Here is a 26,943-nt window from a genome sequence, read left to right on the forward strand (position 1 = left end):
TTTACAGTATGCTGCTGGGATCTCATTTCTAACTTTGCACATCCAAGAATATCAAGCTTACCTCAGTGATAACATTTCTGTCTAAATCAGTCCGTCATGGGATTAGACTTCACATTTGTGATTCAAGGATATAATCTAAGTTACTACAGAAATGAAGCTCAAGCCTTTTGGCTACAACCTTCTAAGATGTACCTTAAAAATCTCATGGCTTTATTTGAAGAAGAGCAGGGAACTGGTTAAGTTTTCTTGTCTATGTTTATCCATCCACCAATATCTTAAAAAATAATATGATAAAAAGGATTTTAAACATTAATCCCATTTCTCTCCACAGATGCTGCTTGACCTTTTGAGCGTTTTCTGTTTCTGAGGCAAAATATTTACTGGTAAGGTATTATACAGCCACTTCTTTAAATTTTCTTTGTGGGATAATGCAAATTGCTATCATATTATCGGGTATTACAACTGTGGAAATAATTCAGAATTGCTTCACTTGGATTATTATAGAATGTCCGGGGGGTTCTGAAAGGTGTTTTACATAAATGCAAGTTTCTTTCCTTCAATCATTCAGTGTGGCTCTTTGCAAAAGTAAATGCTGGTAACACTGATTATCTTTAAAGCTGCATTCTTTGTTGTTTTTCTTTAGCAATGCAACATTGACTAAAAAGATCTGACTTTGAATGTTGCAATAATGCAGTTTTTATTAATCCAGCAATATGCTGACTTCAGCTCCCAGTCTCATTCACAGCAGACCATCAACCATCTTTCAATGTACAACGTGTGCTTTTCTTTTTGACAGCTGTGGCCAAGGTTGTCAGGTTTGTGTTTGCATCTACTGAAAAGCTCAAATTGGTTAGTCACTACACTATCAAGATTGATATATTGTGTACCAGTTCATGACCAGTTTGGAAGCCTACCAAAGGAAATAATGCTGGTGAGAGGAAGGTGGGAAGGCTCTAAGGTAATATTTTTCAGCTTTTTGTGCCTATTACCCTACTCAATTAGATCAGGGCTCATCAGCATATCAACTCCTTCCATTTTCTTCATTCTGCAATCCTTATTGTCTATTACTTTACAAATTTCTTTCAATTTTTGTTTTAAGTTTTTTCGTTGCGCAAGCTACAATAATATTTAGGAAGAGGAAGCTACAAACTTTCAGAACGTTTTGTTTGAACACCTCCTGACTTCAGATTTTCTGAAGTGGCAGGAGAACATTAAAGGATTATTTCCTTCAGTCGAGGAGTTGGTGATGAGGGAGTTATTAATATAAAAGTTTCATTTACAAAGCAAAGATAAAGTAGAAACTTCTTTGCACAGGTTTATTGGAGCATAAAATGCTTTTCTCCAGAGGATAGTTGAGGCAGAGACTATTGCATTTTTAACTTGGAAGTAGATAAATATTTGAAACAGTGAACGATATAGGGCTGTAGGGAGAGAGCACTAAGATGAGAATTGCCCTAGTAAAGACTTGGCACAAATACTACAGTATAATCTCCTTTGTTTCCCTCTAAGAATGGTTACAGAGGGACCGACAAGACAATTGATATGTTGATTAAAATTGCAAATTTATTTTTCAAAGAAATTTCATTAACTTCTTGCCAAGGTTGGAGGCAACAAGGATTCTATCTTGAGTAAAATAGAAATCAATGAAAATGTTTGCCCTTTTTATAATTTTTTTTTGTGCAGCATTACAGCTTACTTCCAAACGAGCTCATTATTTGAAGTTCCTGTGTAAGAAATCTGTCTGATCCTGTTCCCTCAACTGGCTATGCTTTGGCTGTTAGTAATTTCTAATATGCTGCCTTAGGTACAAGAAGGTCTAAACCAGGGGTGGGCAAACTTTTTGACTTGTGGGCCACAAAGGGTTCTAAAATTTGACAGGGGGGCCGGACCAGGAGCAGATGGACGGAGTGTTTTGGTAATACACCTCATAAGAGAAAATAAAATATCATGGGATATGTAGAAAACATGTGCTTTAATTTCAATTGAAAATGAACAAATGCATTACAACAAAATATTTGTCTTTGAAGTCCCATGGTATTTAGCTATTTATTGAAATGACTTTTAAAACACTGAAAATTAAATGAATAAAATACAGCTTTTTTAAATAGTAACAGTTATTATTTTAAAGCACTGAAAATTCTGTTATCCTTCAAGATATTATCATCATCACTCTCCTCCTGACTGTCTTTATTTCAAAAACGGTAGGAGATGCAGGTCTACTTGTCCTGCTCCTTCTTATTCAATTGTCCCCTGTGCCAAAACTCAACAACGACCAGTGTCACTGACAGAACAGTGACAGCGCGCCAGTATGCGGAGTGCGTTATTTGATCTGGAGCGCATTTTTTATTTTGAGAACGTACGTGCACCTGCGCAATACTCATGTCCATCACTTAACAGAAATGACATGTAACATGTAAGGCTTATTGAAAAAAATATTTTCAAATGCATTTTTTACATAACACAACGAAGAAACTTATTTTTAATTTCAGTGGGAACAGTGTTGTTGGTCTCCCTTTTTAGCCAGCGCATCAAAGTCTGGATTTAGTTTTGTTGTGGCGATTCTCAGGATGGATCTGAGGTGTTAACAAGGCTTATTAATATAATTTCATCAAGTTCTGCGGGCCGGATTAAAAAGCTTAATGGGCCGCATATGGCCCGCGGGCCGTAGTTTGCCCATGCCTGGTCTAAACCATTGAATACACTGGATATTATAGCACCTTTCAAGTAACAGTTTTATAACACAAAAATACAACTGCAGATGCTGTGGATCAAAGAATATGTACACAATGCTGCAAGAACTCAGCAGGCCAGGCAGCATCCGTGAGAAAAGAGTAGCCAACGTTTCGGACCGAGACTGTTCATCAGAAATGGGGGCCAACGTTTCGTGCCGAGACCCTTCATCAGGAATTGCCCAGAGCAATGTGCCATGGCTGGGATATTGGACAATAAACAGATGGAAAGCTTGGCTAAAAGCTGCTTGGGATGCAAAAAGTTCAAAATGCACCCCCACAAGCACCATTACAACTGTGCAAGTGGGACATTCCTGATGAAGGGTCTCGGCCCGAAACGTTGGCTACTCTTTTCTCACGGATGCTGCCTGGCCTGCTGAGTTTTTCCAGCGTTGTGTACGTAACAGTTTTATAAGTTTGCCTGTTTAAAAAAGATGCAAATTGTCCTCCAAGTATCATGGGCTTTGATAAGAAGCAGTGGAAGCTACGGAGTTGCTGTGGTAATTATTAGTTTGTGCTTGCCGAAAATGTGTTACAATTAACTTCCCCCTTTATGAAATGGAAAAGTGGGGGTGGAAATGATTTGTTGCTTTCCTCTGCATGGGAATATATTGATGAGGCTTGAAAAGTCACTTTGCTTCACTCCCCAATGAGCGATGTGCTCCATGTCTTTTATGCACACTTTGAAAGGGAGAGTTAAGGGAGTAATCCCTACAGCAAATGTCACCCTGGTGTATCGTCTCAGAGGCTCATGTCAGAATGTCTGTCAAGAGGATAAACCCTCGCAAGGCATCATGGTGTACCTGGCAGGGCACTGAAAACCTGTGCCAACCAAATGGCTGGAATATGCAAAGACACCTGTAGACTCTTCCTGCTGTAGTCAGAGGTTCCCACCCGCTTCAAAAGGATATTAATCATACCTGTTGTGTCTGTGCACAACTGTATATACATATAATAAAAGCATGGACACGGGAGATGGCTATAACTGGTGTATTCACATTGAAGCAAGACAGAGAGAGAGAGAAAGCAATGAGACAACAGATCAATACATAGTGCTAAGGTGGAGTGAGGTGGTCATTGCTCTGAAAGAAATTGATCCATACATTACACTTCCTTCCCCCTTGTATATAAAACTGTGTGTGTGTGTGTGTGTGTGTGTGTGTGTGTGTGAGTGAGTGAGTGTGTGTGTTAGCGTGCGCGCGCACGCACCCTTAACTCCTGGTGGAGTCGTCGGGGCGCCGTCATGACAAGCTTTTTGCACTGATCTTTTTGGTGATTGCTCATCATACGGTGTGTCTTGGGCACCTGAAACCTGGTGGAGCCCATCCCTCTCCAGGTTTTTTTTTTAGCTCGACACTCAACCCAGGCATGGACGGAGAGCGTGCACGGGAGCCGGCTGGATTCGAACTTGGGACCTCTCACCCTGAAGTCCAGCGCTGATGCCATTATGCCACCATCCGGTAATATAAAGCTGTATATGTACAAAACATTCCATTTCCCTTTCATAAACCCAAATTCCAAATAAACATGCTTTCACAATAACAGTCTATAACTAACTTCACAGTTCTAAAGATTCAGTCTTTTGTGTGGTGCTCTGCTCCTTTCAGGATAGCACCTCTGGACCTGTGGAGTGGCAACAGGTTTGGTAGGTGCCTTGTCAATAACAATGTTCTCGTTGCATCTCTGGACCTATGCAGTGGCATTGGGTTTGGTAGGTGCCTTGTCTAAGACCATGTTCTCAGCTTCTGGTGTCACATTCCTGTCAATGACATCATCACTGGGAGGTAAGTCCGGTGACTGGAATGTGTCTGTCTTGTTGGATGTAGTTGACTCAGCTATGTTTTTTGGTTGAGCATCCAGTATCTGGTCCACATGATGTCTCCATGTCTGATCTCCAACATCCACTGTGTACGTCAGTGGTTCAGTTCTTGTAGCTATCCTACTGGGTGTCCACCTCACTTCTCGATAATCATGCGCTAGGTTTTCCTGTCCAACCTCGAAGCCTTGCTACTTCACTTGGCACTGGCTGAACTACTTATTCTGCACTTCCCTCCATAGATCTGGTTTCAGGAAGTCTATGCGAGATCTCAGATTCCTGTTCATGAACATCATTGTAGGTGTTTGATTTGTCATCGCGTGAACAGAGTTACGATACACAAAAAGGTATTGGTCTACCTTGTGCTGTAGAGATATGTCCTCCTTGTCCATTGTTCTAATGGACTTCTTGAAGGTTTGGGTAAGCCTTTCAGCTAGCCCATTTGTTGCTGGGTGATGAGCAGCTGACTGGAAATGTCTGATGCCATTTTTCTTCATGAACAGTCGGAATTCTTCTGACGTGTATTGTGGTCCATTGTCACTTACTATTTGTTCTGGTAAGCCATTTCTGAGAAAGGTAGTCTTTAGAGTGGAGACAGTCTTTGCTGAGGTGATCACTTTATCAGTATAACTTCCAGCCACTTTGAAGGAGCTTCCACAGCAATCAGAAACATGAAGTCCATGAATGGCCCAGCAAAGTTTATATGTCCTGTTTGCCACGGTAACGATGGCCACTCGCACAGTTGTAATGGTGCTTGTGGGGGTGCATTTTGAACTTTTTGCATCCCAAACAACTTTTGGCCAAGTTTTCCATCTGTTTATTTATTCCCAGCCATGGCGCATTGCTCTGGGCAAGTCTCTTCATCTTGTCTGCATCCAGGTATCCTTCATGCAGATTTTTTAACCCCCTTGTGTGCAGTTTTTAGGGATCCAAAACACGAGATCCACACATCACCATTCTTTGGCATACCGACAGTTGGTCTCATCTCACTGAGAACTCTGGAAACATAGGATGACCAGGAGCTGGCCATCCTTGCATGGTGACTTCATCGACTTTTGGCAGTGTTGGGTCATTCCTTGTTTCCCTTTGTGTTTTGGACTTTGTTACCAGCAGTTTGCCCACCAATGTGGTGCTGAACTCTTCTGCTGGGTCACAGTACGAAGACTTTTCTTCTTCAGCTGCCAGTAGTGGAAGATGTGACAAGCCATCAGCTTTGCTCTGTTGTGTGCTTCCCTTGAACTCAATGTCATAAGAGTGGGCTTCTAGGAATAGTGGCCAATGTTCTAACCGGGGAGCAGTCATCACTGGGATTCCCTTCCCGGATTGAAAATGGACACAAGGGGCTGGTGATCTGTCACTAGAGTAAACCTTAGTCCATAGAGGTAGTGGTGGAACTTCTTTATTCCCCATACTAGACTAAAAGCCTCTTGGTCAATCTGTGCGTAGTTGCATCCTGCACTCATCAGTGATCTTGAAGCAAATGCAACTGGGTGTTCAGATCCATCTTTCATAACGTGAGACAAAACAGCTCCAATGCCATAAGGGAAAGCATCACACATCAGTCTGATGAGCAGGGATGGGACATAATGGTGTCATAGTCCCTTCTGGCAATCCCCCACCTTGCTATTTACCTCATGAATTGGGCCTCAATCTCCTCGTTTAATTTCCAATCATTCCCAGGTTCCACTAACTACACACACCTGCTTTCCATCAGCAAATGCAGTATAAAAACTCTGCGATCACAACAAGGAGCTGCCAGTTTGTTGGTTGACTCTGGTGTGAGTAACCTCATTTCATGGTTCTTAGGACTGCTAGTTCTAAGTATAGCATCGCTCCTGGATACTGATTCCATGCTTGCTATGTCAAGAATGCCTCCTGACTCTGCCTCCGTGCATGTGTTCTGCACTTGGGTTCGTCCACCACCTTGCTTGTGTAACAAATGGGTGAGCAGTTCATTGGATGTAATTAATCTCTTTGTTTCCTTGAATGCTTTTTCATATCTTTCTGACCATTCCCACTTTGCTCCTGTCTATAACAATGCATTCAATGGGTGCAGCACTGTAGCAATGTTTGGAAGAAACTGGTGGTAGTAGTTTACAAGGCCTGAGTATGACCTGAGTTGTGACACTTTTTACGGTTTGAGTGTCTGTAACACTTCTTCCATCTTCACTTGTGACTTGTGTAACCCATGCTTGTCAATGACATGTCCACAATATGAGATTTCATTCTTAAAAAAACTCATATTTCTCTCTTTTTCCACACAGACCATATTCACACAGCCTGGTAATCATTTTACCCAGGTTTTGGAGGTGCTCTTCATCATTTTTGCCAGTTATGACAATGTCATTCAGGTAACATTGTGTTCCTGGGATATCTTGAAGCACTTCATTCATTGCTCTTTGCCAAATTGCTGGAGCTGATGTGACGCCAAAGATAAGACAATTATACTGGAGCAGTCCCTTGTGAGGGTTCATTGTGAGGAACTTCCTGTTTGACTCCTCAATCTCCATTTGCAGATAGGCTTGTGACAAGTCAATCTTTGAAAACCTCTCCCCGTCTGTCAAAGGTGCAAAAATGTCTTCTATTCACGGCAGGGGATACTGCACACTATGCAGCACCAGGTTGATGCTCACTTTGAAATCCATACATGTCGGAATGGGTGTGGCCCATTTGCTCCATTCAACCGTGGAACGAATTCCAGGCGCCTCCAAGCTATGAGATTCAGCATCTGTTTTAGGATGTGGTGCATAAGGCAGTGGATGGACTTTATGGAATCTTGGTGTTGCTGTTTCATTAATTCAACTCTGGCCTTCATGCGTTTGAGTTTACCAATCCCCTTCTCAAACACCTTCTCTTCAGCATTAAGCAGCTGTACCAGTCTTTGGTTAATGCTACCATTTAGGTTATCATTGCCTGTTGATATTACACTGAGAGATTTGGTTGAATGTCAGTCTAGTTGGATTTTTCTCAACCATTCTTATCTATAAAGTGCTGGCCCTCCACTTTTTGATACATAAAGTTTTAACTGCTGTGTTCGGCCTCCATGCATCACCTTCACTTTCAGTTTGCCTTTGGGAGCCACTTTTTCACCTGTGTCGGTCTTTAGCATCACTGAGGTCTTCTCTAATGGTATCTTAAAAAACCAGTCTGTTGTAGTCAGTCTCTGGAATTACAGACAAAGCTGACCCTGTATCCAGCTCCATTTTCAGTTTTACACCAGACACTTCTATTGTGATCCATGTTATATTGTGATCTGCTTCATGAATACTATGTAGTTCCAGAAGTGACAGTTCACCTTTGTCAGACTCTATGTTGTCTGATTCTGTTTTACATTCAGTAACTTCATGCATTTGCTTAGTTTTGTGTTTGAGAATTTTCATTCAGTTGTGCTTTTTGTCTGCCTTGTATATTCTCTCTATGTGACCTTGTCCGTGACACTTTCTGCAGCCTTTTTTCTTTGAACTAACTGTTATTGGCATCATGGGAGCATTTGCCACATTGATAACATTTATGGCTTTTTGCACTATTCAGGGACATTTTGTGCATTTCACCTTCTATCCTCCTTTTCTGCAGTTCTGCTGCTTACTTTGCTGCAGTCTCTAATGACATTGCAATGGTCAATGCCCGTTCTAAGGTTAGATCTCCCTCATTCGAGTGCTTTGACTATGCATGCCGCACACAAGCCTGTCCCTTAATGCATCAGAAAGTCCCTCTCTAAAGTTACAGTACAGTACTGGGAAAGTTTGTGCAGTTCTGCAATGTATTCAGAAAGGCTTTCAGCTTTTGACTGGTTCCTTTTGTAAAATTTAAATCTCTCAGATAATACCAATAGTTCAGGGTTCAAGTGATTTTGTAAAATTGTAACAATTGTAACTTGTTTGCTGACGTTGAAGTGGTTAATAAGTAGCCTAAGAAACTGTATGTTCTGGGGCCCATTAATCTAAGAAGTGTAGGGGCTTTCTTTTGCTCCTCCATGTTGTTTATGTTATAATACAGTTCAACCCCCTCGATAAACGACTCCCAGCCTTCATTAGCGCAATCAAATTTGTCAGCTTTCCTGACTGAAGCCATTGCCGTGTTATTTTCACATTAAATTCAGCATGTTTTCACTGTTACTGTGCACTGTACCCATGTTTATTAGAGTCTGTGACGGCCTTCTTCTGCTGTTTAACTCTCGCTGTTTTGTCCTGTAACTGCCAGTGCAGTTTGTGATATTTTGTGACATTTAGATTTGTACTTGTTGCCAATTTGTTGTGTGTGCACAATTAATATATATGTAAAAATAATTATGAAAAAGGTATGTCTGTGGCTATATTTTATTAGGAGTTTGATGAGATTTGCAATGTTGTGAAAGACTCTAGCAAATTTCTACAAATGTAGCGTGGAGAGCATTCTGACATGTTACATAATCTTATATAGAAGCTCCCTACACAGGATTGAAAGAAAGCTGCAAACGGTTGTAAACTCATCCAGCTCCAGCATGGGCACTAGCCTCTGCACCATTGAGACCATCTTCAATAGAGGTGCCTCAGGAAGTGGCATCCTTCATTAAGGTCCTTCACTTACCACATCCACATCCGGCGCATAATTTTCCACAATTTCCACCATCTTCAACAAGAGCCTACCACCTACACATCTTTACCCTACCACTGTCACACTCCACTTTCTGCAGGGACTGCTTCCTTCATGATTCCCTTGTCCATTTGTTCCACCCTACTAATCTCCATCATAGCACTTATCCCTGCTAGCAGAAGAAGTGCTACACCTGCCCATTCACCTCCTCCCTCAACTGCAACCTAAGCGATGATAGTAACTGAGCAGGAGCTTGCACATGATGAACTTCTGAGCAAGGAGGAAGCTGCGAAGATTGGAAAATTGGAACAGATAAAGTATTAAAATAAACATGGCGAGAGGGGTGGTTGGTGGTTCTTTGTTCTTTATCACAGTAATGTACTTCTGCGCCATTGGATTGCCATTCAGAAACTATTTGGTGCCATTGTTTCTGCTGCCTTCATGGTCACTGGGAGTGATAGTATTAGATTGCAAGTCGCAAAGGATTTTCTCAAGAGTCAGAAAGAACAAGATAATTTAACTTCGGGCACCGGAAAGCTGATACCCTGGAAAAGGCAACTGTTCAGTCAGTATCCATGGAGAGGACAGACCATGATATCTTAGACATATGCCCTTCAAAACTGCATTGAAGGGTATATGTGAACCTTGAAATATTCTCTCTATGGGCATTAATTGATACCCACATGTTTTTTGTTTTATTCATTCAGATTTTTAGCGGCTGAAGTAGTTTATTATTTACAAATGAATTTAACTTTCACCAAGATTCTCTTGCCTCATTTGAAGTTTCAAAAAAAATATTTGTCTTGTTCACCCTAAAAGGTGTTTTTGCAGAATACAGTGATTTTAGTTGCTATTATTCATATGAAGATGGATTTCTTATTGAAAGTGCAATTGTTCGGCAAAATGGATCATGGCTCTTAGGGTGTGTTTGTATATGCATGCGTGTAAAGACCAATCAGCACACAGTATGTGATTGATGTTGCTGCTGCAATAGTCTGGTGCATATATATGCTTAGAAAACGCTGCAGGTATTAAGTGCAAGAATAACACCTGATTGAAAATCAGAGGCCTTTAATATTTATTAATGTTTAAGCTTTGCTGGCATCCTTGGGAAAAAATCCTTGCCTTTCTCTACTTCAGCCTGAGAGTTTGGTGGTAGGCCATGTCTTGAACCGCTGCCGTGCTTCCGGACAGGGTTCTTTGGAAGCATTGCTTTGCAGGGAATTTTATGGGTCTGACTCAACAATGGTGAAGGGAAAGAATGTGTTTTCATGCAGAGACAGACTGCTTTTTGGAAGGGGAAGTATGGGTCCCATGACCCCATTGTTCTTGTCCTTTTGGGTGATTGATGCACCATCAATAACTCACTCTGAGACGTAAGAAGCGAGATATCGGCTTTTATTGACTGGAAGAATGAACAACACTACATCCTGGAGAATGAGGCCGGGCTCAGGCCTCAATCGCCTTTATACAGGGGTCTGTGGGAGGAGCCACAGGAGCAGTCAGCAGGGGTCTGTGGGAGGAGCCACAGGAGCAGTCCAGACAGGTATATGTAGTTCACCACAGTGATAAAGACTGGGGGATTGGGAGAGGCTTTTGGCAGTGATGGAAGTCTATTTTGCAGATGGAACAACCACAATGATTGCATCGGTGGGAAAGGCAACTGATCTTTAAGAGGGTGGACATGGGGCTACTTAAGCAGCTTGCTTTGTCCTGGAAGGCAAGGAGCTCCACGAGTATTGTTGCAACTGGTCTCAATGAGACTGTTGGAGATTATTTTATTATGATCCTCATTTGTGCCTTGCAGATGGTGGATGTGCTTTGCGGAGTCAGGAACTGAGTCATTTTCTGCGGCGTATCCAGTCCCCAACTTGCTCTGGTACTCACAGCATTTACATGGCTGGTCCGATCAAGTTTCTGGTCAGCAGTGACCTGCAGAATGTTGATGGGAGGGGACTTGATAATTGCTAAAGGATCTATTACCACATTAAGTAAATGCTGTTGCTGTGGTCAGTGACTTCTTATGTATATGTTAATTCACTTTCTTCCAGGAAGTTCTTGAGGTTATTGGAAGCAACAAACAAAGCAGTAATGTTGATGTCTTGAGCTGTTTTTGTGTAAAGTCAGAATCAAATCAGAATCAGATTTATTATCACTGACACATGGTTTGTCATGAAGTTTGTTGTTTTGTGGCAACAGTACAGTGAAATACACAAAATATGCCATGTATTACAAAAGGAAATACATACAGTGGATTCCTGCTCACTGGGACACATTGGTCCGATGAAACGGCTGCCCCAATCAGCCGAATTTTCATGGAAAAAAACTAAAACAGCCATTTAACTTAGTAATAAATTGTGTATTTAAATTAAATACAGAATAAATAAGAACACAACCAAAACTACTACAGTGCTATAGTGTATTAGTTCCTATAGCACTATACACTAACTTCTTCTCCCAGAGAGTTATGGGGGTCTGGAATGCACTGCCTCGGAAGGTAGTGGAGGCCAATTCTCTGGATGCTTTCAAGAAGGAGCTAGATAGGTATCTTATGGATAGGGGAATCAAGGGATATGGGGACAAGGCAGGAACCGGGTATTGATAGGAATTGATCAGCCATGATCTCAAAATGGCGGTGCAGGCTCGAAGGGCTGAATGGTCTACTTCTGCACCTATTGTCTATAATATTTATTGATAGAGGAATTCATCCAGTGTATGCTATAGTATTCTTTTGCTTGACTGTAAATGAAGAAATTCAGTGCAGACACCTAGTGTAGATAATTGTCTGTCTTCATACAATGCTATTGATGATTGCATCCTTTAAATCATCATTTTGATTGTAACATTCAAGATGATTGTCAATACCTTGAAATTCTTAGTAGTTCCTAACTTATTGAGGTAGTGAAATCATTTGCTTCACTCCCAGCCTTTTCCGGTATGTCAGAGCCTGAATGCTTGAAACGGCAGTGAGCAAATTGTTTTGCTGCTTACTACTCACCAGCAGTCAGTGAGAAAAAAACACTGCTTTCTGAGCACAAGTACATGCAAGTGATGCTATTTAAAAACTGCTGGCTGTAAGCATGGTGTAGTGTCTAACAGCAAGTGCATGCAACTGATGCTAATTAGAAACTGTTCGGTAACAGTCTCCTGTCCCAATTTAGTGGCGTGGTATCCCCAATAAATGAAGGAAAGCTAGGCTATTTTCTCAATTAAACCATGGCACAATTAATTGGAATCCACAGTTTACATAAAGTTATAAGTTAGTGAGAGCAAAATTAGTGAGGTAGTATTCATGGATTCGTTGTCCATTCAGAAATCTGATGGAAAACGGGAAGAAACTATTCCTAAAACATTGATTGTGTATCTTCAGGCTCCTGCATCTCTTGTGGTGGTAATGAGAAGAGGGCATGTCCTGGGTGGTGGGAGTCTTTAATGATGGATGCCACCTTTTTTGGAGCATCATTGTTTGAAGATGTCCTTGACGGTGGGGGTGTCTAGTGCCCACGATGGAGCTTGCTGAGTTTACAAACTTCTGCAGCTTTTTTTGATCCTGTGCAGTGGTCCCCTCATACCAAACCAGTTTCCCTGTGTGTATCATGGCTAGATGTAATTAAAGAGGAAATATAGGGGTTCACCACAGTGGTGGATGTGGTTATTTAAAACCACTGCACCTGTACTTGAGTGAATACCATGGAGTCTGAAAGTTCATTTGAATGCTTAGCTGTGGAAATGCTACATGCTCTCAGGATACTTGATGGACATGTTGTGAGACAGTGGGGGGTGGGGGTAGGAGTTATGTTCCATTTACCTTGGCAGAATTATGTGGTGGTGATAGAAGTAGAGCAGGAGAGGGATTGTGTCCAAATGACAAATCATCTTAAAATGCTAGGGTTAGAAGCATGTGAATGTACATTCCATATCAATAGATCAAGCCAAAGAACAGGACAAATTGTGGAATTTTCCCGAGTATTGCCAACCAATGAATGAGTGCTTCTCTTTTAAGAGGTCTACACTTAGCAGGAGAAGACAGGAAGTTAGTGAATCATATTATCAATGGAAAACAGCCGCGTGGAACTCCCTAGAGGTTGCTATTGAACTGGAAAAATTACTCCAAGGCAGATTTGTGCTTGGAATCGCAGACACGGGGGTGCAAGAAACATTACTTCAGGAAGCTAATCTGACTTTGGAGAAAACAGAGGTGAATTGTCAGCCATCAGAAAACCTGGACGGTCTCAACAGAAGAGTGTATTAGGTGAACTCCAGCAAGCGTCTGAAGGTAAGAGAAAAAAGCTAGGCACTAAGGTTAACGAAACCCCAGGGTATGAGAGTTTTGAAACTGTGGAAGTGTCCATGAGCTTTATAGGAGAAAATTTTTTTCCTGCTTTTATTGTCTACTGTTCATACAAATCAACCATTTTACAGTACACTGAGGAAGAATGTGGTAAGACAATAACAATCAATAATAAAGTGCCCCAACAACGAAGAAAGTGCTGTGTTGCCAAACAATGAGGTGCAATATCATAATGAGTTAGACTGAGAGGTCAAGAGTCCATCTTAATGTACTAGGGAGCTATTTAATGGTCTTTTAAGAGCGGGGTGGAAGCTGTCCTTGAGCCTGATGTCATATGTTTACATGTTTTAAAAAAAATCTTCTGCCCGATGGGAGTAGGGAATAGAGGGAATATCTATGGTGGATGGGGTCTTGGATTACACTGGTTGTCTTACTGAGGCAGTGAGAAGTGAATCTATGAAGAGGTTTCTATGATGTGCTGAGCAGCACCTGGAACTCTCTGCAGATTTTTGTGGTCACATGCAGAGCTGATACCATATCAGGTGGTGTTGCATCCAGGTAAGATGCGTTCTGTGGTACATTGATAAAAAATGGTAAGGGTCAGTAGAAGAAATGCCAAATTTTTTTATCTTCCTGGAGAAGTAGAGGCAGTGGTGAGCTATTTTAGCCGTAATGTCTATGTGGTAGGACCAGGACAGGTAATCAGTAATGTTCACTCCTAGGAACTTGAAGCTTTCAACCCCAACACCATTGGTTAGACATGAGCATGTGAACTTCCCCCTTTCCTGAAGTCAATGACCAGATTTTTTTGTTTTGCCAAAAGGTTGTTGTTCATGGCACCATGTTAGAAGCTGTCTATCTCTTTCCTGTACTGTGACTCATCGTTATTTGAGATGCAGCCCACTGTGTTGGTATCATCTCCAGAATTTGGTCATGCAGTCATGAGTGTACAGGAAGTAAAGTAGTAATCCCATAGAAAGATGCTGCACATTAAAAGAACTTCTTGTAAAAGCCACCCCACAGGGCTGCCAACAAAATAATATCCAAGATCATCTGGAAAGTAGGAGGTTGAGGTGTGACCATATAGATGTTTATAATATTATGAGGGGGGTAGACAGGATAAATAGTCAGACTAGAAGCGTCTGAAAATGGCGAGCAATGGTTCAAATGAGGGGGAGAAATTTAAAGGAGATCTGACGGGTGAGTTTTTCACAGAGCTACCAGAGGAGGTGGTGTGAGCAGATATAATTATAATGTTTGTGAGGTATTTGTACGTGTAATTGGATAAGAAAGGTGTCGAGAGATATGGGCCAAAAGCAGGCAAATGGGATTAGTACAGACAGTCATCATAATTGACATGGACAAGGGGTTTGCAAGGGCTTGTTTCTATGCTGTACACTTTATGAGTGCCACCGCTAAGAGTCATGGTGAGCCTGAAGCCATGAAAATGTTACAGATTCAGAATGGGTTTTGGCGAGTGCTTCAAGTAAACAGTTATCATATTTAAGCACCTCCCATACATCTTTTGGGAGATAAACTGAAAGTGAATGCCACTTGTGATCAGCTCTGCACCAGAAATATTTTTTTTTCTAAAGAAAATGGCATGAGTTGGTGTTAATATTTCTGGAAAAGAGTTCATTGTTTTGAATAAAAACCGAAAACAGCAATTGGAGACCACAATAAACATTGAGATGCATTTCCTCAAATATGCAATGAGTGCAGAGTAGTGTGAAATAAAGATAAAATGAAACCAGAGGTAGGAGCCTTCTCTTACTGGATTGCCAAACAATCTGGCCAAAGTTAAAACAACTTTGACAACTTTGGAGATACCAATACTGACACATATGGCAGGGATCCAATGTTTGCGGGAACAAGCCAGCCATCTGTGGGAGTAAATGAGATGTGATGAATCCTCTCAGAGATTTAATAAAGAAAGATGCAGAGCATTTTGTGGAGAGCCCCAGGAAGTGGTTTCTGAAAACCTTAAAATAATTGTCATCAGTATATAGCTTTTAAAATATTAAAATGTCACCTACATATTTGCCAATATATACCTAATCTTAAAGGTACACAACTGATTTTTCACCAAACCTGAAGAAATAAAAAAGGCAAAATTTACTGTAGAAATTACTAATGTTTTGGAATTGTCTATTTTGTAACCATCTGTGCTATTTGTTATCCATAATTGTCCTTGTGTAGGTGTTAGTGAGCTGTCTTCCTGAACTGTTTCCTTGTGCTAACGGTACTTGTACACAACTGGTAGTGGTAATCTTTAAGAAGGCTGAATGGCTTGGAGTCTTGCATCTGTTCCAGCACTGTAATCCCTTATTATTCAGTTTTTAAACTCATCTACAGGAAATTGTTGCTGATATCTGTGGCCATTTGCTTATAGCAGGTCAAATAACCTTTCTGTGATTTTATTCCCTACATTCATTTTTTAAATTCTGTTCCATCTCTGCACACTTATACAGCACTATCTTCAACAGAACCAGCTACACTAAACTAAATTTACAAAAAGCCACGTTGGTAGTTTATTTTCGGCATTTGAGATAGCAACATGAAACTGTTAATAAGAAAAATGAGTGATCCTATCTTCAAGATCACATGCGGTAAATAGAACCAGGTGAATGTGGTGGTTATTATGAACAGTGCAGACAAATCTCAAGGGAACCAAGCAGAGACAGTGGCACCTGAGACACCAATATCTAAAAAGGTCATGAAGTACAAAAGTGAAGTCCACAAACAGGGGAGAACATGACAGTGCTATGGATAGAAATTGGAGATGGAGATGTGTGTGCATGGAGTGTGCTGATCAACTGGCTGGAGTGTTCACTGAGATCTTAAAGCTCTCACTTCAGCAGTCTGAGGTACCTACCTGCTTCAAGCAGGCTTCAGCTATACTGATTTCTAAGAAGAACGTGGTAACCAGCCTCAGACTATTGCACAAGTAGCATTTACATCTACAGTGATGAAGGGTTTTGAAAGGTTGGTGATGAAACATATCAACTCCTGCCTGAGAAATGACTTGGATCCACTTCAATTTGCCTACCAGAGCAACTGGTCCACAGCAGATACCATCTCATTTGCTCTTCATTTGACTCTGGAACATCTGGGCAGCAAAGGTACATGCATCAGGATGCTCTTTATCAACTACAGCTCAGCATTCAAAACCATTTTCCCCTCAAAACTAATCAATAAGCTCTGTGACCTTGGCCTCAATACCTCCTTGTGTAATTGGCTCCTCTATTTCCTCATTTACAGACCTCAGTCAGTTTAGATTGCAACAATATCTCCTCCTTTATCTCAATCAGCACAGGCACACCACAAGACTGTGTGCTTAGTCCCCTGCTCTACTCGATCTGTACTTATGGCTGTCTGGCTAAGCACAGCTCCAATGCCATTTCAAGTCCGCTGACAACACCACTGTAGGTTTAAACAAAGGTGGTGATGAATCAGCATAAGGGAGGGAGATTGAAAATCTATCTGAGTAGTGCCACAACAACAACCTCTTACTCAATATCAGCAAGACAAAGGAGCTGATTATTGACATCAGGAAATGGAAACTGGAGGTCTATGAGCCTGTCCTCATTGGAGAATAGGAGGTGTAGAGGGTCAGCAACTTCAAATTCCTTGGTGCTATCATTTCAGATGACCTGTCCTGTGTCCAGCATGTAAATGCAATTACAAGGAAAGCACAGCAGTGTCTCAATTTCTATGGAATTTGTGAAGATTCAGCATGACACCCTAAACTCTGGCAAACTTCTATAGATGTGTAATGTAGAGCGCACTGACTGGCCACATCACAGCCTGGTATGGAAACACCAATGCCCTGGAATGGAAAATGCTACAAAGAGTAAAGGTTTATGCCCCAGTCTGTCATGGATAAAGCCCTCTCAACCATTGAGCATATCTACATGAATCACTGTTGTAGGAAAGCAGCATCCATTATGAGGGACAACCACCTCCCAGGTCATGCTCTCGTCTCACTGCTGCCATCAGGAAGAAGATACAGGAACCTCAGGATTCACACCACTAGGGTTAGGAACAGTTATTATCCCTCAAACATCAGACTCCAGAACTGAAAGGGATAACTTTACTCAACTTCACTTGTACCATCATTGAAATCTTCCAACTACTTACAGACTCGCATTCAAGGACTCTTCATCTCATGTTCTCAATATCTATCTATCTATCCTTTGCACACTGGTTGAATGCTCAAGTTGGTGTGGTCTTTCATTGATTCTGTTATGGTTATTATTCTATTATGGATTTATTGAGCATGCAGCAAGAAAATGAATCTCAGGGTTGTATATGGTGCCATGTATGTATAACGACATACTGTATATGCACTTTGATAATAAATTTACTTTGAACCTTGAACTTTGATGCTTTCTTGTGTATTTCAAGAGAGGCCTGTGAAATAATGCTCTGATACAGATGGTTGTGTGAGAGGCAAAGTATTTCCAAATCTTCAGTAGATATTTACTTTTTTTTCCCCTGCATTTCCTTCTCGTGTGAATTTCCAATATGAATGTGTTGAAGAAATATGTAGAAAAATATGATTGATGCCATAGCTGTACTGCCCCTACTTGAAAAAGTTCTGATTACCTAGATGAAGAATTATGACTGTGATGTCTGACATTCCATGGCCTTAATCTGATGTGCGACTTTGTGGGTAGAAATGAAGCAAAGGCACAGTGATTTTACTTGGAAGAATGGATACTCGGCTGACCAAAGGTGATGCTTGTGTTAGATTTGTGGATTTAAAGAAACCTCACTATTACTATGCTTTAGATGAAAATTTTGATTTTACTATTAATCCTGTCATTTTGAACTTCAAATCGCTAATTCCATGTTTTAATGATTGCTCACCTAGCCTCGTCTTGGAAGGTCCTTGTGGGGGTTTAAAAAAAAAGCACAAATGCTGTTCTGAAGATAATGAATCTTACAAAGTTTGCACTTCCACCTTGGGTAGAAATGTCACTTATTCTGCTGGATATCAGAAAAGTTTAGAAGGAGCATGGTATTATAAGGAGAGTAAGCTTGGAAATAAGTTGTTAAGCAGAAGCTATCATAGATGGACGTAAATAATTATTCTTAAATATTTTAAGAAAGATCAGAAGGTTTTATATTCAGTATGCATCTCTCAATCACTCCACTAAAAAATATCTGATCATTTTTATATGGCAGCCTGTTAAAAAAAAAAGTGCTGTGTGTAAACTGACTGCTGCTTTTCCTATGTAATGAAATGACTACAGATTAAATATTTTCATAGTTGTAAAACACATGCAATACGCTAAAATTAAATGTGTTAGATAAATGTAAATTTTCTTTTTCTGACAATTGTAAACGGATGTAGTTTTCCCTTTATTTCTTTTTTCTTCTTTTTTTCATAAGTGAATACTTCCTCTTAAATAACATTGATATTGAAATAATACTCTACCCATTATTAATATCAAGGAATGATGGTTGGATGAAAAAGCCTCAGTTCTGGATAAAATAACGACCTTTTGCAAATACACTTGTGTAAATGGCTGGAAATTCTTTTCTTTCTATTTTTACTTTTCTTTTCTGCATTTTTTTCCCTGTATATATTCCCAATGCAGAAGCACTCATTTCGAGAGCAACTAATTCATTCTAAGCCCAGGGTTAGTGGACCTGTGGGTAGTCAAGTAGAAAAGTTCCACTATGAATTGAAAAATGTATTTTCAATCATTACATAGGAAAGAAACAAAACTGTATGAATACTAATAACATTTCTGGTAAAACATTCAAAGGATTAAAAATAAACTGCCATTGCTAACAGAATCTAATGATCTAATTTTTTTAAGCTGCTTTTCAGATGCTGAACCAAGGATTGTGTGACTTTTTCCTCTTTATTGATCCCTTTGTGCACAAGATGATGTTCGCCCCGCAGAGCAAAATAGATTTTCAACGCATGACATTTTCGTGAATTATACTCAATAAGAACAGATATAATATATTCTAGGATTTGAGAGGACATTACATCAAAACATTTCTGTATACAATAAGCAGAACGTGTCCAAATGACAGAACAGTGAAACTCTGCATTTCATAGATTTGGAATTTCAAATACTTTTGATAGTAATTTTGATCCTTTAACCAAGCAGTTCCTAGTCAGCTATGGTTCTTGTGTTAGCCATTATAATTTAATTGCTTTGGGAATATCCTGACTTTTATGAAGATGCACAGTGTCCAAATATATTTTCAGGTTTTCCTCGGGTCACATTGCTCTTTCAAGTGACACTTTGCTCCAAGTACTGTGATTTCAGTGACCATGCAGAATAACGCCAAGGGAAACAAAATTCCAGAAAGAAAAAAACATTTTGTGGGAAAGATTTGTCAATAATTGCACTGGGGCAACATTTCTAGTCTCAGTGTGCACCATGGGTCCCTGAGCATAAACTCAGTTTTGTGATTTGGATTGACAGCTCACCTTGTACAATAATTATTTTAATTTTAAAAAATAAAATGAATACATTTCCCTTAGGAATTTTGGAAAAATGATAGCTGTGTGCATGTTCATGGATCATTGAAGTAGTCCTTCAGTCATTAATCACATTGAAATTCTATTACTTTTGGAATGGGCAGTAAGTTTCATTAATGTGGACTGGTTTATGGATGGATGAGTGAAGCTATGATTAATTTGTAACATGGATGCACCTTTTTAAAATTTCTTGTAGACTTGCTGCAAGCTAATGGAGTAATAGTTGCACATTCTGTTTACCGGCTCTGCATGAAGTAATATATTTTCTAATGTTATTTATGGCTTTGGAATAAACCTAAAGATACAGGCCTATCCTTGATTTCAGGCAAACTGAGCTCTATCCAATCTTACACTGCAGGTCCCAACAATAAGACATCTACTAAGTACATTGAATAACATACACACGAGAAATTCTGCAGATGCTGGAAATCCAAAGCAACACTCACAACATGCTGGAGGAACTCCACATATCGGGCAACATGAAAGGAAATGAATAAAGTCAATTTTTTGAGCCAGGACCCTTCAGGGCTGGAAAGGAAGGGGGAAGACACCAGCATAAAAAGGTGGGAGGAGGGGAAGCAGGATATCTAAAAGGTGATAGGTGGATAGGAAAGGTAAAGTAGGGCTGGAGAGGAAGGAATCTGATAGGAGAGGAGAGCGGACCATAGGAGAAAGAGAAGGAAGAGGGGACCCAGGAGGAAGTGATAGGCAGGTGAGAAGAGGTAAGAGGCCAGAGTTAGGAATAAAAGAAGAGGGGAGGGGAAGTGGAAAAAGTATTTATTTTACTGGAAGGAGATCATTGCTTTGCTAATGGTGTAGTTTCTTCTGAATATTTTTCTAATCAGAAGTTTAGAAATTTCATCAAGAATCACAAGGAGAATTGTTCTTGTTACTTAGCAAAACAGTTCATTCATTTTAAAAGGATACATTTGCAGTTTAAAGACATGTTGTAATTGGAACAATTTCTTTTTCTGTGTGGTTCTATACCTCATTAGCATTTTGATAAAGGACAAAATACTACTTTGAAAGGTTTTTTAATAAATTATGAGAAGTTTTTAACTGTAAATCAGAACTGCTCATAGACATTAATTTTCAAGTTATAGTAATGTTCTGACAAAGAATTAATATTCTTATAAACATTCAAGTAAACAAATCATAAGCAAGGCATCAGAATAATATAATTAAAAGATTGGTAAACTTAAAACATTCGTAAAGATCATATTGACATTTAGTAATGTTAATAGAAATTCAAATTTATCAACCTTTGAGGTATTTTACTTTTTTGTGATAGTTTTCCTACAACCCACACACTTCCTTGGTGCAATTGATTTTCCCTTTTGCATAGCCTGAAACATCACAATATCTTTTCCATCATTAAAATAGAACAATGGAAAAAGAACAGCTCTTTGCAGATAATCCCTCTTTCTGTCCAGCAAGATCTTGTTAGTACTTCAAATGAAAACAAAATGTAAGAAATATGTATGTTTCCTTTGTTTACAGAATGCATGTATAATGAATAGTCAATGACTGAATCCAGATTAGTGAAGACACTGGATATTTTACCCATAAGTCAAATAGATTTGAATTAATCAATTTGACTACAACAATTTAAAAGTTCCACGTTGGTTTATTAGACTGGGGACACAACCAGAAATTTGTGATTATTCAGTCTGATGGTGGGAGGGTAGCACTGTCTACTGCAGGTCCTGCAGGACTTCAAGGCCAACAATCTGATTCTACCTCCAAATAATCTCAGGAATGCCCTGCTCATTGAACAAGGTAACTTCTTTGTCAGGTACGATGGCCATCAGCTTAAGGAAGAAACCGCGCAGTAAAAGCTGCATGAAGAATATACAAAAGAGGCATAAATTATCTAAGTTGTCTTTAGAATATTTAATTTAAAAATGGATGAGAATACCAGTTGTCAAATGCCAATTGTTATTAACATGGACCAAAAACTTGTTTTACATTTTAGAAACATCTGTAGCCTTCAAGCAGAACTGTCAACTCTTGTTGATGTTGTTGTAGCTTCTGACAGTCCTGACAATCCAGCTAACTATGAATCATTCTTAATAAAGTCACTAATCAGAGGTTGTATGCATCCCTTGTGATTATCTTTTAGGAGAGAACCATCGGAGAGATGGTGATTGATGTACTCAGAGCTCCAGCCATTGGTTTTTCTGCAGAATAGATTTGGAATCAAATATATCCAAACGTTTTGGATGAGGATACTTCAAGGGTAGGAAGCTCCTTTATCCAAGATTCACTAGAGCGATTTGTAGCCAGTTCCATTTTACCCATTTGGTGAGGGCATCTGGCAACATCCAATGTTGTGCATCCAAATTCACTCTTCTCCTTCAGAGGTAACATCAATTTGGCACCAGGTAAATAATTTTTACACATGGATGTGTAATTAAATTATGAAGCTATTTATACAATAAAAGGTTTTTTGGTTTAATTGTGCTATCCAAGGTAGAACCCTGAGGCCAACCAGTTGCTATGTACCTGAAGCGATGTTTTTTTTTTGAAATTCCTAATGATCTTGCCAGATGGAGGTAATTTCTGCCTATAGTCACTGTGGACCAGATCCCCAAGTAGCATTCGACCAAATAACAGCTGCCGAGCAGTGTTTCCTGGCCCTTCATTTACAATGCTACGTATAAGTTAGCTGCGTGACCACACTAATTGAAATGGTTTTCAGCCAAAGCCTACAATGTCATATTGGCATCTAATCTCGTCATCCAATAAATCACACTTCTTTTGGGCTTTACACCAAGCAGATCTTATTTAGAGCCACAAAGATTCACATACCAGTAATGTTGTTATACAAACATTGGTGTTAGCTCATTAATGAAAATCACATTTAGTATTTGCCAGAAAAAATAGAGAAAATAAAAAAGAAGATGGCAGGAAACATATCTTCATTGGAATCCAATATGGAAATTCTGGCTGAAAACACAAATTCAAGTTGAGTTCCAAATCTGTGTGTCTCTCAGGGAGGAAGTGGAATCAACTTCCGATAAAGCCCACAATCACTGCTCATGCTTTTGAGAAAGTGAAAATTACTTGCCAAATTAATTTGGGCAAAACAGAGCTATAATAAAAGATAGCTGTATGTATTTTGACCATGATGCCACAGCTACATATTTCAGTAAATCTATATTGAGGGAGAAGTTAATATACTGATGAAAGGGTCAGACCATAGCAAAGAGAATAAAAATACTGAAGAATCCAAAGCCAGCAGATCTGCATCCATAAATTTCATGTTCAAACTCTCCTCAAATCCATTTCATCTATACCCATCTGATGAGAAATGGACAATAGACAGTAGGTGCAGGAGTAGGCCATTCGGCCCTTCTAGCCAGCACCGCCATTCACTGTGATCATGGCTGATCATACACAATCAGTACCCCGTTCCTGCCCTCTTCCCCATATCCCTTGACCCCGCTATATATAAGAGCTCTATCTAACTCTCTCTTGAATGCATCCAGAGACTTGGCCTCCACTGCCTTCTGGGGCAGAGTATTCCACATATCCACCACTCTCTGGGTGAAAAAGATTTTCCGCATCTCTGTTCTAAATGGCCTACCCCTTATTCTTAAACTGTGGCCTCTAGTTCTGGACTCACCCATCAGCGGGAACATGCTTCCTGCCTCCAGTGTGTCCAATCCCTTAATAATCTTATATGTCTCAATCAGATCCCCTCTCATCCTTCTAAATTCCAGTGTATACAAGCCCAGTCGCTCCAATCTTTCAACATATGACAATCCCGCCATTCCGGGTATTAACCTTGTGAACATACACTGCACTCCCTCAATAGCAAGAATGTCCTTCCTCAAATTTGGAGACCAAAACTGCACACAATACTCCAGGTGGGGTCTCACCAGGGCCCTGTACAGCTGCAGAAGGACCTCTTTACTCCTATACTCAATTCCTCTTGTTATAAAAGCCAGCATGCCATTAGCTTTCTTCACTGCCTGCTGTACCTGCATGCTTTGTATGTATGTATTTTGTATGTATGGTGAACATGGGTTGTTCTATATGTATAGAAAGTAGCAAATGTACTATTTATTCAATTATTGATGGGAAGGGATCAATATTGGGCCCTAAACGCTATTGGCCAGCATGTTAAATACCAGTAACATCAAAACCTGTAGATAATTGTATGAATAATGAGCTATTTCAGCATCCCAATCACTAGAGCCTGCTGTACTTCTCTAATTTGACTCTCTCTTACTCATAACCTGAACTGGAATGGATCAAAGCTTAAAAGGATCAAAGATCTAATTTTTCTAAGTATTTGAATTGTGTTCCAATTTCGACCAATTCAAATCAAGATCAGCTTTGAACCTTCTGTTCAGCTGTTTTGATGCATTGCCAGTGAACTGAAGATATCCTCGCTGAGATTAAAGTTTATTCTTTTCGTGCAATGTAATAATCATGTGGTCTGTCTGATACAAAAAGAAAAAGTTTCTGTGCTGAGGTCTGCATCTTAGTGCAGGTATTTTGTGATGCTTTTATCTGAAATAAAAAAAAATAAATCATCGATTTTCTGTCAGTATTTATCCTGTGGGAATATCAAAATGGATGGGAGATGTTCTGTCCTCTTCGATGTTTGACACTTTGGAAGGCTTGTAGTATAACTCACTGATTTGTTTTGCTATGACAGATATGAAATTCTGTTAATTGATGTGGTGATATGAATAGCCATTGACAACAGTGCAACCAGTGTAGCTTCATCGGCTCTCAGCACAAGCATGTAGGGGAGAGGAATACATTTACAGTTATGGCTCATACCAGTTTGAACATGAAAATTATGGATGAAGATCAGCTGGCTTTGGGTTTTCGTATTTTGATCCTCCATGGCACAGATGTGACCCTTTCATCTGCATATTAAAATCGAGATAGAAAATGATAGCTTTTCTAATTACTATAAGGAAGATTATTTCACTACGATATGTTCATTATTTCCTTGGAGAACCATAAAATCTGGGACTGTAGCAATGACTGGACCTTATTAGTTATTTGAATTGAGGTTCACTCACATTAGTTTAAATGTAATTTATCTGATGTTAATTCTGGCAAAGAACCATTGCACTAAATTATCCTTATTGATTAGAATCTTCACTTTTAGCAGTACCTTGATTTTTGACAATCCTTTCACAGATTCTTCTACATTGACAGCTTTCATGGTTTTATTAAGTGTGGTTGTGAGTAAAGATTGTTTAGGTTTTACCAGTACAGACAGCTACAGCTAGAAATAGAGGCTTCACACTTAATTGCTGAGTTCCAGAGCAGACAGTTCTGTATTTTATATTGTTGTGCTTGCCTGGAGAACAAATATAATCTGTGCAAAGTTTCAGATGGAGGGTCTTTAGAAGGAGGGCCTCGGTATACAACACTCTCTCTTGTAACGTGAATTTCCTAGGCAGCCATAACCCGAAAAGTCTTCTATTTAAGTTTAAAAGGCCACAGTAAATGGTTTGCCAAAGACTGTTGGTAAACTCAGAACTTGCACATTCCTTTTGTGTTGCTTGTTATATTCAGAGTGACTTTAGGTGGGTGGAATACAACTTTGTCAGTTGTCATTAAAATAACAGATTGCATTTAGCACCTTTAATGTGGTAAAATATTTTTAGTCATTTCACAGGAGCATTACCAAACAGAAAACAACAGAAAACCATGTTAGAACATTTAACAAAGATGTTGGCGTGGATGAGTCGGGGTGAAGGACCTGTACTAGCACTGTATGACTCTATGAATCTGAAATCTTGGTCAAAGAGAGGCCTTAAGGACCATCTTAAAGAAGAAATCTGGAAAGCTTGATTGATGGAATTTCAGAATGTAGCTCTTATACCATTAAAAGTATGACCTATAACAGAAAAATGAAAGAAATTAGAAGTGGGGGAGTATAATTTGAATTTGAGGTGTTAGCAGGTGACTGCAAGGGTAATGCAAGAATGGGTACATGTAAAAATACAGCAAATTGTCATTGACAGTGATGTTTGAGGGTGGAATATTGGAAGATGGACACGAGACTATTAGAGTCAACTTGCAAAAGCATTGAACTGATTTTATTTTATTTTCAGAGGTGACTACACTCAACCAACCAAAGTTTTAGGCTAGGACTTGCTGCAATCCAGCTCATGACTGACAGCACGGGGGGAAAAAAAGTCCTTTGGCTAATTTTCTCCTGCTAGCCATCAGATATCCATCTATACAAGGGATCCTGTAGAACACCGCAGGTCATGGCTTTCAATTTCAAAGAAATCCTTAACATCATCCTCTGTGTGCGATCACCAAGCAATATTCAGCTCCAATAGACTATATTTTAATCAGAATCTTACCATTATTCTTACCCCTCCAACCAGCCACTCATGTGGGATCTTGAGGAGCATCTTGCTGAAGGCCAAGGAGATACATCACCTGCACAACCCTCATTAACATATTCACCTTTTCAAAAAATTCATTCAAACTGGTCAAATTGGATCTCGCCATAATAAAGTTATGCTGACTCCCTTTGATTAAATTCTACCTCATCAAGTGCAGATTAATCATGTCGTATCTTGGATGCAATAGAACAAGGGCAAAAAATTTGAATATTCCTTACTGGTGGATGCCTCTTAATAGAGAAGCATTGCTGTATAAGGTGATTTATTCATGAACCCTGTTCTTGTTATGGATTTTGTCACTTTGAGCCCAATAGTCTTGAACGTTTTATTTAATTATAAAGCAAATTTTACAAATGGATTTTAAAAATTAGCATTATTTCAACTCACAAATCTGGTTGAAAGAAAATACCACCTGCATATTGTAATAAGGCAGTTGATTTTATCAGTAGTTAATACTTAAGTTGTACATATCATGGCCACTTTATAATGTACCTCTTTTACCTAGTAAAGTGTCCACTGAGTGTACGTCTGTGGTCTTCTGCTGCTGTAGCCTAGTGTGTTGTTTGTTCTGAATTGGTACTCTGTACACCATTGTTGTAACACAAGGGAATCTGAATTACTGCCAGATCAAACCA

The 26,943-nt window shown here is 39.6% G+C and overlaps 1 long non-coding RNA gene across 1 annotated transcript in view; it reads left to right on the forward strand.

The window, feature by feature from the left end:
* Nucleotides 1-330: 330 nt before the first annotated feature.
* Nucleotides 331-26,943, forward strand: part of LOC140714881 (uncharacterized) — a 233,908-nt gene continuing 207,295 nt past the window's right edge. The window contains exon 1 of the long non-coding RNA XR_012096017.1: nucleotides 331-383. This is a non-coding gene — a long non-coding RNA (uncharacterized lncRNA). The remainder of the gene's footprint in view (nucleotides 384-26,943) is intronic.

Source organism: Hemitrygon akajei, chromosome 22, assembly GCF_048418815.1.
Source record: "Hemitrygon akajei chromosome 22, sHemAka1.3, whole genome shotgun sequence".
NCBI lineage: Eukaryota > Metazoa > Chordata > Chondrichthyes > Myliobatiformes > Dasyatidae > Hemitrygon > Hemitrygon akajei.